Source organism: Anopheles arabiensis, chromosome 2 (assembly GCF_016920715.1).
Source record: "Anopheles arabiensis isolate DONGOLA chromosome 2, AaraD3, whole genome shotgun sequence".
Taxonomy (NCBI): domain Eukaryota; kingdom Metazoa; phylum Arthropoda; class Insecta; order Diptera; family Culicidae; genus Anopheles; species Anopheles arabiensis.
The window spans coordinates 24,725,156-24,735,807 of record NC_053517.1 but is presented as its reverse complement, the minus strand read 5'-3'; the positions used below and the strand labels follow the sequence as shown (position 1 = coordinate 24,735,807).

General features: G+C 46.4%; 1 non-coding gene across 1 annotated transcript; it reads left to right on the top strand.

The window, feature by feature from the left end:
- The first annotated feature begins 8,349 nt into the window (after positions 1-8,349).
- Trnas-gcu lies at positions 8,350-8,431 on the top strand. Its single transcript has one exon. It is a non-coding gene; the product is annotated as a tRNA-Ser (tRNA).
- Positions 8,432-10,652: the final 2,221 nt, after the last annotated feature.

Here is a 10,652-nt window from a genome sequence, read left to right as displayed (position 1 = left end):
CGCTGCACGAGGTGCCGTACGCTTTTCCACTCCAAACGGCTGGGAGGGGAACCGCATGTACGGGGACGCTCGGGTATGGATCGCGCCGAGAACACGAAGACGCCGTACGTTGCCACCACCATCATGGTCGAGCAGGGAGAGACCACGGGGTGTACTACTCATCATCTTCTGCGCTCGGCTCATCGTGCTCATCCCGCCGCGTGGCTCTTACTATCGTGTCGCTGCACTCCACCGTGCGACACGGATGGGGGTATCGAGCTGGCATGAAAGCAAGCATGCCCGATGCCGAATTACCCACCCCCGATCGGGGAGTTCGGGTTGTGGGAAGGTGGTGATCATCGCGCATGACTCACATGATCTTCCATGCGTCTGCGTGATCGTGTCGGTGACGGGATGCAATCGCATCGTTGCTGGGTTGCATTGCATCGGTGCATCTTCCTTGCGCGTGCCGGCAAACTTCATGATTGCACAGCTTGGCCAGCTCGGAGGCCACTCCGTGGTGTGCCCATGATGTGATCCTTTCTCTTGGCAGTGTGTGACACCACAAACCGAGCAGGTTGAGTGTGCGACGGTGCAAGGTGGTACATTCATACGTGTACTATTATGGATTTCGTTTTCAAACCACATTAAAACTCATTATGGTTGATAAATTAATGCATAATAATAGTTAATTACTTTCAATAATGGGATCAAACAATAACTTCCGCCAAAAGTTATTTTCTCTGGAACTGTGGCCAGAAAATCCATAAAACGCTACTATCAATCCTTGTTCATTTAACAACTATAGAGCTATTCTCTACCAATTCAAATTCAAATGACGCAATAACTACATACGGGAGGCATTTAAAAAATGAAAGAATGGAATGCAGTTTCAAAATAGGCATAGCAATGCCTATGCCACCGCCACGCGTGCTGTATGTGTTCCTAAACAATCGATAATGCATCATAATAAACCGTAGCTAATTTAATAATTAAAACATGAATGCTGCATCCTCTTCGAACGATCTTCGACAAGATCTTATGCGCTTAAACGATCGTCATCTTCGTTGGGGCTGTTTGAACCGGAACCGTGTTCTTACGTTCACTCTTTAACGCAAAGCAGCCGCGGTTGCTTCCCATTTGTAGCCCATCACAGGATGGCATTCAAATCGATCTCTAATGGGCATCGGCAATTGGAAAAGACCGGCCAGCCACTTGCCTCTTTCCGTGGGTAGCTAGTGGTGCGATCGAAAAGGGATGATCAGAACAAAAAAATGAAGAGTGACCGTACCGAGCAATGCGTAAAACCAAATGTTGTTAACTACGGACACACTCAGACACACACACACACACATGTGCTGAGTACGCGTGAGAGTCCGCTCCGGTCCTAACGAACCGTAGGTGATGTGTGCGGCCAGTGCAACATCAGGCTGCCTCCGACCCAGTGACGCAGACACACCGATCTCAAAACCGTCCATTTTGGAGGTCGGAGTACGGAGGGCATCTTGGCTGGATCGCTCACCACCCCCACCACCACCTTCACCATCCCACCAGCGAAGGTCGCGATCGTACTTGGGCTGGTTGAAAAGCCGCGCGACCTGCAACCCGAGGATGATTAGTTGAGGCGCCGCGACGAATGTTCAGCACCCGGAGCCGCTTTGAAGCCGGCCCGAGGCTTTTGGGAACCTCGAGCCTCTACGACGAATGGCACCGGAGATGGAGGTGGGTTTGTGGAGACGAGGGAAGTTTGCAAACTTCAGCATTGTTTAATGAGATCAATTGTTGGTGATAGTGCGAGAGCGCAAGCGCGCGGTCGGCGACGTTGGAGATGGGGCTGAACGAGCGTCCTTTCATTTCGTGCCATCATCGATCATACTTGGGCGCAATGCTTATTTTTAGCAGCAGCATTGGCAAGCCATCACAGAAACAGCCGCTTCAATTGTCTTTTTATGTGGCACGGTACTGTGGTTGTGGTTTTTCTGCATCGTTTGGGGTGTCTTTTTTTAGAGAGGCAGGACCTTCGCCGACTGCCAGCAGCTCTCCATATTCTAGCGCCCGTGCTCGAGTGACACAGCGTAAAGGATCATCCCCGTTCGCGGTACGTGTTGCCGGCACACTGTCAACGGGGGTTTGATGTTGTGGCCTCCGGTGCTGCGGCGCCTTTTCCGGCGGTTCCTGGCACTGGCAGTAGACTCAGGTCCTTGGTGCTTCTAGTGCTCCAAGTCGCTTAAATGACATGACTAAACAAAATGTGGCAAACCATGTGTGAGCGCTCAGCGTCCGACGCAGGGAATCGGAAAGGTGTCGTGACATCTGTGCGTCTGTTCTTCTTCCGACACGCTGGTGAATGGGACTGACTGGGAGGTTCGATGCTGCGTTTGCCGTTCGATGGGACGCCAGCCAAATGCTACACATTAGTGGCGATGTTCACCGCTCACGACGAAGCGACGGAGACTGCCGCCGACACACACAAGAAAGATGATGCCGACGGTGTGCTGCATTTACTTGTCTCTAATTTTAAAAATTTGTCATCAATTTGCGCATTGCCGCACGCCGACTAAAATTGGTTAATCGTTTGTACGAGATTAACATAACGCTTTCAGCATCAGCATTTAATATGCAAACAATGACAATGTACGCAGTTAGAGCACTAGAACAAGAACGGTGATGACACATCCAGAGCCGTTTGGTGCGACAGCTCATTCGCCAGTCTAATGCTTCAATGCATCGGTATTTGTTCCCGGGATTTGAAAGTACAGAAACAAAAGCGGGATTTGAATGAAACAAAGAACGACACAACACACAGGTGGCAGCACAACACACTTGTCAATTCTATGTAAATTCGATCTCTCATATCGCAAGATCGTAGACATTGGTGCATTTTCTTTACGACAAGTTGCGCGTCTGACGATTGCATCAAACACCTGTTTGCAGCGCGATGTTTGCTCTGTACTGTTCTTTGCAGGAGGAGGGAGATGTTTTTATTTGCACACAAGTAATTGAGACATGAGTGTGTAGATGGTTGCCGTTGATATGATGATTAGACTCGAACGTTTTGATCAGGATAGCAAAATTAACATACATTGTGTATCTCCGGCTGTCTGGGTGTAAGTTTTGTTTATTTTTGTTGATTCATGTATTAGACAAGATCATCTAAGGGACGGAACAGATAAGCTGATCGTCATTTGAGCGTTGATTTCGCTGGTTGAAATGTACCAGCAGTCATAAATGTTTTGGACAAAAATCAATATAACACTTTTACTTTCAAACGTTAAAAAAGTAGCGTACTTACAGCTAGAAAAGGTATTCAATTTCCAGCTATATCATACACCTTTCTCCCCATAGTTAACTTCCATCGCAATCGATAACATGCCTTCCCGCAACCTCCACCCGCCCGCAGCGAACCAATTCCTCAATTAGTGTGTCAATTGAAAACCCCATAATTAAACTCTTGCCACCCTACCGAGCACCTACTGCCACGAAAGTGACTACACGTAAGTGGGTAAACATTGTATTGTAGGTGGGTAACATGGGATGCATGCACAAAAGTGCATCCTCTTCTCCCCGTTGATCCTCGCAACAACCCAAAGTTCAGCGGCGTTAGATAACGCCTGTTTTGTCATACAGTAAGAGCGAAACTCCCCCCCCGCACTACCAGCCCAGAGCGCATCGATCGATGGGCTGCCAAATGTTAATTTTTCGCGCCAATATAGGAAAATGATGCACGACCTGTGCCCCGTTACGGTAACAGTACCTGTTGTCCGACAACGGTCGAAGGGTTTTCTATTCCCCTCTGGGGGGAAAAAACCTACCATTGCTTGTACTATGCGTGAGTGTGTGTGTGTGTGTGTGCGTTTTTCTTCTATACTTTCCATACTCATCTTCATCATCGTCTCCCGCCTAAGGCCGTTTGCTAAATGCAGCGCAAACAGTGCCAGTCGGCAGGTTCGCGTCGCCAGTTCGCGCGGTGTATTGTAATGTTAAAGATCGTTAGTAGAAATTGCTAACCAATAAGAGGGCAACATACACAAGCAGTGTTTGAGATGAGAGCAGCAAAAAACGACGCATACGGAACTGGTGCATTCCGATACGGAGGTGAGATGATAACTTTGTTGTAGTTTTCTGCAACTCTCATACCTCTCCTGAACTCCCAACTGCTAAGTTCTTGTGACTGGAGCTTGTGGCACACACACAAAAAGCGAAAGGGAGCTGCACAAGGCGAACGTCAGGCCGAGGCTGCATTTTGATGGACGACTAGACAGACTAGCGCAGCGCGCAACAAACCAGAATTCGATGCGCTGCATTTAAGCGCAGCATTAGAAAATGCACATCTTTTGGACTAGTTTTACTCGGTCAAGACTGATTTCGGTTCAGCAGCACCGAGAGCCGTGAGTAGCTTCCCATGGCATTTCCTGTGTCAAAGGGAGATAGAGAAACAAAATAGATGCTCAAGTGAAGGTGCGCAGTGTTTTATGATGCGCTTTGCACCTACTACATACCACCATTCCGCTGCAGCGAGGGTCTTGGTAACACTCAAAGCCGCGGGAAGAATTCAATTACGCGACGGCAACCCACTCACTGCGCGTTGGATTTTATCTGAATGGCCACGTTAATGATAATTGCCGGCAATGGGGATGTTTTTGTTATGGTCAACAACAGCACCACGAGGGCTTACCAAACTGCATCGGAGTGGCTGCAATCGTGCAACACAACGAAATGCAGTGCAGGGCTCAAATTAAGCTTTCCATTGCATCGGCTACGTTTTCGGGAACCTCTCGAGAGTGCATGAGTGTGGCAGGTGTGGCACTGTGTGCTCTGTGTTTTTGTTTGTAACATCCCCAGCACATGGTTCGACATTATAATTACAAGGATGTGATCGGTGCACGAGGCGCCTGCTAATGAATGCTTTTGCGCGTGGCAAGGTAATTGAAATGAAGTCCCGCGACACAGGGGCACCATCGAACGGAGTGAGTGCTAGCTAACATTTATTGGACGTTTTATTGTCGCCTAACAGTAAACACGCATTTTGAGGCAATATTAGCATAATTTAAAGGTAACTTTAACTCCTCAGTGTCACTTTTAGCACAAGTACTGGTCACTAATGTGTGCGTTTGTGCGGCGCGTTCTTCGTGCCTTTACTTTGTGTAAGCAAACCGTTGCACCTCGTCTTATCCCGCGAATTACAGCCGTTGTTACTGAAAGTGATTGTGCCGATTGACCAATGCAGCTAACGACTTGTGCATCGTTTGCAGTTGAAAGGTCGGGCTGGCCGCCCCAACAGGCTGCGTCTTATTATCTCTTCAATGGCAAGAAATATGCAACGATCAAGATACACGATGTTCGCCACAGGTGACAGGATTTTCTTTTCCCATCCCCGGACCCCCGTGCGGACAATACGGGTACCAAAATGTGTGTTGATAAGTTGGAATTTTGGTTTTAAATGGTGATGTGCTGAGCTAAACGATTGTGTTGTGTAATTTCGTAAGGAAAGAAGAACTTTTTATCTGCCTGTGCTCATCTTAATGCGGGAAGGCTGTACCAGAATCGTTGTTGATAGTTGAGGTAAAGTATAATTTTATGCTTTCAATCACTTTCAATAAACTTACTAATCAAATAACATTTAATAAATTAAATAATTAAAAATAGTATTATCTTTCAATTCATATAAGTACATTACTATTGGGCTATCAAACGTTGATGATGTACGGTAAACGTTAAATTTAAATAGTAATTATTTTCGTTGATTATATGCGGTAAATATATCAAATATAATTTAGAGCATCAGAATTATTTAAATTTTTTATCTTATTACACAAAATGCTTTAGATATTAATGCGTAGAAAAAACATTAAAATTCTGCAACTTTAATTACTTGCAAGCCTTTTAATAGCACATAAATAAGATAAAACTAGCACATACGTGTTTCTGTGGAAAAAAAACCATGACCTCCCTCCCAATGAAAAACCTAAACATCTGCACCACTTTCCATCGTAATTCGCTTTGCGTGATGCGTGCGTAACATAAACACACACACGCCGTACGTGACATACGCGGAAGGTCAACGGCATCTGTGGCACGGCACTACTGACCTATTAGGCCAGTCCCAGTCCGAAGCCATCCACAAACTATACGTCACCGATCTGCACGTTATCGCGTCAAACCGAAGCAACTTCTGCGCGAGCATGAAACCGCTGAGCGCCACTCCGGGGCGACTACGTAAGTGAAAACCGCCGTACGGATGCGAAGCTTTGGTAGTAGGGGGGACCCAAGGGGCAGTTAATTGTTTGCAACCCCTCAGGCTGGTAAATTTCGCATCTTGTGGGTTCGTCTTCTACCGTCCGGAACGCTTCGTTAATGGCGGGTGCACAATTAATCATCGATCGCTATTCTTGTCCACCTTTTTTTCTTCTTCCATCAGGCCATTGATTAAACGCCTGTCGCCTGGACCGTTGTCATCTTCGGTGCTGTTGCAAGCGTTGCCGCACACTGCCCTCCAGCTTAACCTCGTATCGTATTACCGATGTATCGAAACGACATCGAATAAACGACTCCTTCGGGCGGGAGTCGTCTTCTGTCGTTCGAGTTTATGCGACCGGTGCGGCTTGTAGTGTCGGTTGCTCCAGTGCCGGTAGCAATCAGGTGCGCAGCCGTGAAACCAGGCTAAAGGTGTGAGGATCAATCCGTCCAAAACCGGCAACTAGACCGGTTTTCTGTGTACATGTGCTCCCTGGGTAGTGCAAAACATGAATGAGCAGGCAACACGTAAACCCAAAACAGTGCGCCAACTGCACCACTCCGATAGGTCATCTGGTAGGGCTGGGGTTTAAGACAGAGCGTGTCAAAGGTCGAGTTACGTTTCCGCGTACGCGAGACAAAGTGACGACGACGACGTTCTCCACAAAAAAAGCACAATCTCCGGGCGTTGGTGTTACATCATTTTACTCCTCCTCGTTCCATTTCGAGTTGTGGATGATGCACCGATGTACTGTTGTGTTGATGCACCGGCAGGAGTCACGTTCCGGGGTTAAGTAGCAAACGAGCCAGCAGCAGCAGCAGCAGCAAATACACGAGGCTAGCCGATTGTAATAATAGTAATAATTAAATCGTTAAAGATCGCAACCAGTGTGTGTGTGTGTATGCAGCCAGGCTCTATTTCCAGGGTGAAAATACCTCAATTGCCGGCAGTTGGGGAGTGTATAAGCGAAGAAGCGTGTCAGAAGACTTCAAGTCTTGACAAGCTGAGTAAAAAATCGAAACGAAAGCCACAAAAAAAGAAAGAGAGATAAATGAAAGAGCAACAAAAAAACAATATTCCTTGTTTTCCATTTAGAGCTTCTTCTTTTTTGTTCGTTCGTGCTCGTTCCACCACTTTCCAGACACTTTATTTATATGTGATGTTACTCCTTCCGTACCACCACGTGCACCCAACGCGTCGGATTGAAATTGGGCGTTGTTGCATAAATATCCGCCACCCAGTAGCACATAACTGTGCCGCAAACAAGCCGCCACCCCTGTGCGTACCCGTGCACCTCTGGTTTCGGTCTTTTGGTAGGGAAATAATAAAACTCACCCAACCACCTATTAAAACAAAACCCAGTCGTCATCGTGCGCGGTAATGCCTGATGTGATCTTCCTTTTGCCTCGAAGCTTGCGGAAGCTCGGGTCGCTGTCGGGCCGTTTTTCCCACGCTATGGAGGGAGGGTGGTGTTGGATGTGGTATCATTAACGGTCGTCCAAGATGGTCGATTTCCCACCAGCAGGGCAGATGTGATTTGATTTTTTTTGGGGAGCATCCAATTGTCACCCTAAAATTGCCATCGAAAATCTACTTTAAAAGATGCTGTCTTGACACCTTATAAGACGACAGCTTGTTCGCACACGTTCGTTTTGGGTGGGATAGAAAGATGTGGGGAACGAGCGAATCCCCTTCATGGGGTGGGATTGGTATCTGTCTGGTACTGATAAATCTGACAAAAGGTATTTATCGGATCAGGTTAAGCAGACGGGAGCGCTTGGCAGGATTGAGAAAAAGTACGTGTTATGGTGTACGTGGTTGTACGATCGTGACTGGTCTTACTACCTGAATTGGGAGATTCATTTAAAAGCGGAAATATCATATCGTTTAACCATTTATGGGAACTTATGACAGAACGGCAAAATAGCGAAAAAATGGTAAAACGATTTTTACACAAGTGTTTCAGCATTTAATGAAAATGTGAAGGATATTCGTTATCCTTCCAAAATTAATAATCTTATCACAATCATCTTATAACATTTACTGTTGTTAGCAACTGATAAATAAACAATTGAACAGCCTTTCACGTACTATCGTCCAACCCGCTCGTCTGTGAACGGCACGCACGCACAAGAGACGAGGTGGCCGAGAGGTTAAGGCGTTGGACTGCTAATCCAATGTGCTCTGCACGCGTGGGTTCGAATCCCATCCTCGTCGAGCTCTGAAGTTTTTATTGAACACTACTTTTTGAAGTGACTTTTTTAAGTTAGTTGTGTAGAATCTTCAAATGGTGGTAAAAGATTGAACTTAGTATCGTATTTGACAAAAAAATAGTCACCACTCTTCCTAGATTAGATATCATTGAATGACAGCTATGGGACGGTTTAATGCTTGCCGGTCAGTTCTGCAATGCGTATAATTGAAACTCCCGACTGTACAGCAACGCTCCTTTCACTATGTTAATATTAATAAGCCTCTTTGTATGTTAACCATGCAAACAACAGCGGTCATTCCCTGGTGTCAACCACTAAATTCGGACCTGGAGTTTGTTCCAGTGGACATCTCTGGTGCACGCGATTACAAACGTTGTGAAATGGTCCACGCGTGTTGTGCTGCTGCACCGTTAGACCCATCAGTACACAATCGGTCCACAGAATGGAGCCAAATTGCAGCAGCAGTGTTTTACGATAATCGAACGCAATCTCATGCCCATGTGGTTTGTTCGTTTGCTTACCGACGATGATGGGAAGCGATGGTGCCGATGGGGTTTTCCATCGAACCGACGTATCACACACGTTTCGTCACCGTATGGGTACCACCGATTTAACCCGCCAGTAGTGGATATTGGAGATTCGTTCCACTGCATTGAAGAAGATGCTCGCCGTGTACGGAATGAATGCAGCAGGAGACGCTCTTGACTGCCTAGTAAAGTTTAACTTGCGGGACTGAGCATTTATTTGCCAACACACACACCAGAGTTCGCATGATGATGTCGTTTGTGTGTGTGGTCAATTATTCTTGTTTGTCTCCTTTTTTTGTAGCAGCAGCAGCAGCAGCTTTCCACACGAGACATGCACCAACGAATTCACAGCTGTGTTTCTAAGCCTCAAACCACAGCGCACACACAGCAACACCGTGCGGCCGTTTGTGGTTTTGTGGCGTACGATTAGACAGCAGATAAAATAAGCCATAATTAGGGCTGAACATGATTTTGTGACAAATGTTGTGTGCCGCTCACTCGCCCGTGCACCTCAGCGGCCAGTGTGATCGTTCACACATTCATTGCGTGGCGACCCACAGGGAGTGCACTTCCCGGGTGTGCGATGGTGCAGACAGGCGGCAAACAGTTGCATGCTTGAATCAAGCTGTCATGTGTACCGGCACAATGGCACCCTGGACGGAATTACGGCTTGCGAATTTACGTACCCATTTGCGGTGGCTGGGAAAATGCAACCCAAACTGCCGGAAAAGCTTTCTTATCAGCGATGCGATGCACATCGGATCCGGCCTACGGCATTCCGCTGGAAAATGGTCTATTCCGTGGTTGCGCTTGGGTTGTGGTGAGTTGTACTAGATTATCTTCCATGCAACTAGCTTGTCGTAATAGTATAATGCTCATCAAGTAGCGCTAATATTTTTGTGTGAATAATCGAGTAAAAATTAATTGATAAAATGTACCAAAAACATTATAACATTTTCAAATTATGTATAACAATTTATTTATTTATCTAATGTGGATAATCCCGCTTTGACGGAGGTCTTTGGACAATTTTTATTACTTAGTACACGGTCGCTCTCACGGCATGGGAACCAAACGCCCCAGCCAAACTAGCAGCAAATTAAGCTCTCCCACACACACACACACACACACACACACACACACACACACACACACACACACACACACACACACACACACACACACACACACACACACACACACACACACACACACACACACACACACACACAAATACATGTGAGCATCTCTTGTATTTTTAATATTTCTACTCCATTCCGCTTTTGCGCTTTCGAGGGTAAAAGAGAATGTATATCTCTAAAGTACACTCGCAGTCTAGCGTTTGTTCTTCTTGTTGCGTCCCTTTCGCTTCGTGAGCAGACGCGCTGATGATGTACTTGCGCATCTGAAGCATCAGCGGGGCGTCTATGCTTCGCGACAAGATCCAAGTAATCGTTGCGGACTAATAAACACGCGCGCGTTCTACGCGAGTTAAATATGACTAAAGACACTCTGGTAGTACAAAAGCTTAAATTTAATTTTATATTTTCTACATATTGAACACGGTACACGGTAGCTGGTTAATGTTCTGTCGCTTTTGCTTAAATTATCCAATCACCATGTTATGCGTTTACCCTTGCCTACAAATTCTACGACGGCGATAAAACATACGCTGCTGGTTAGTAGATGAAGCCGTAC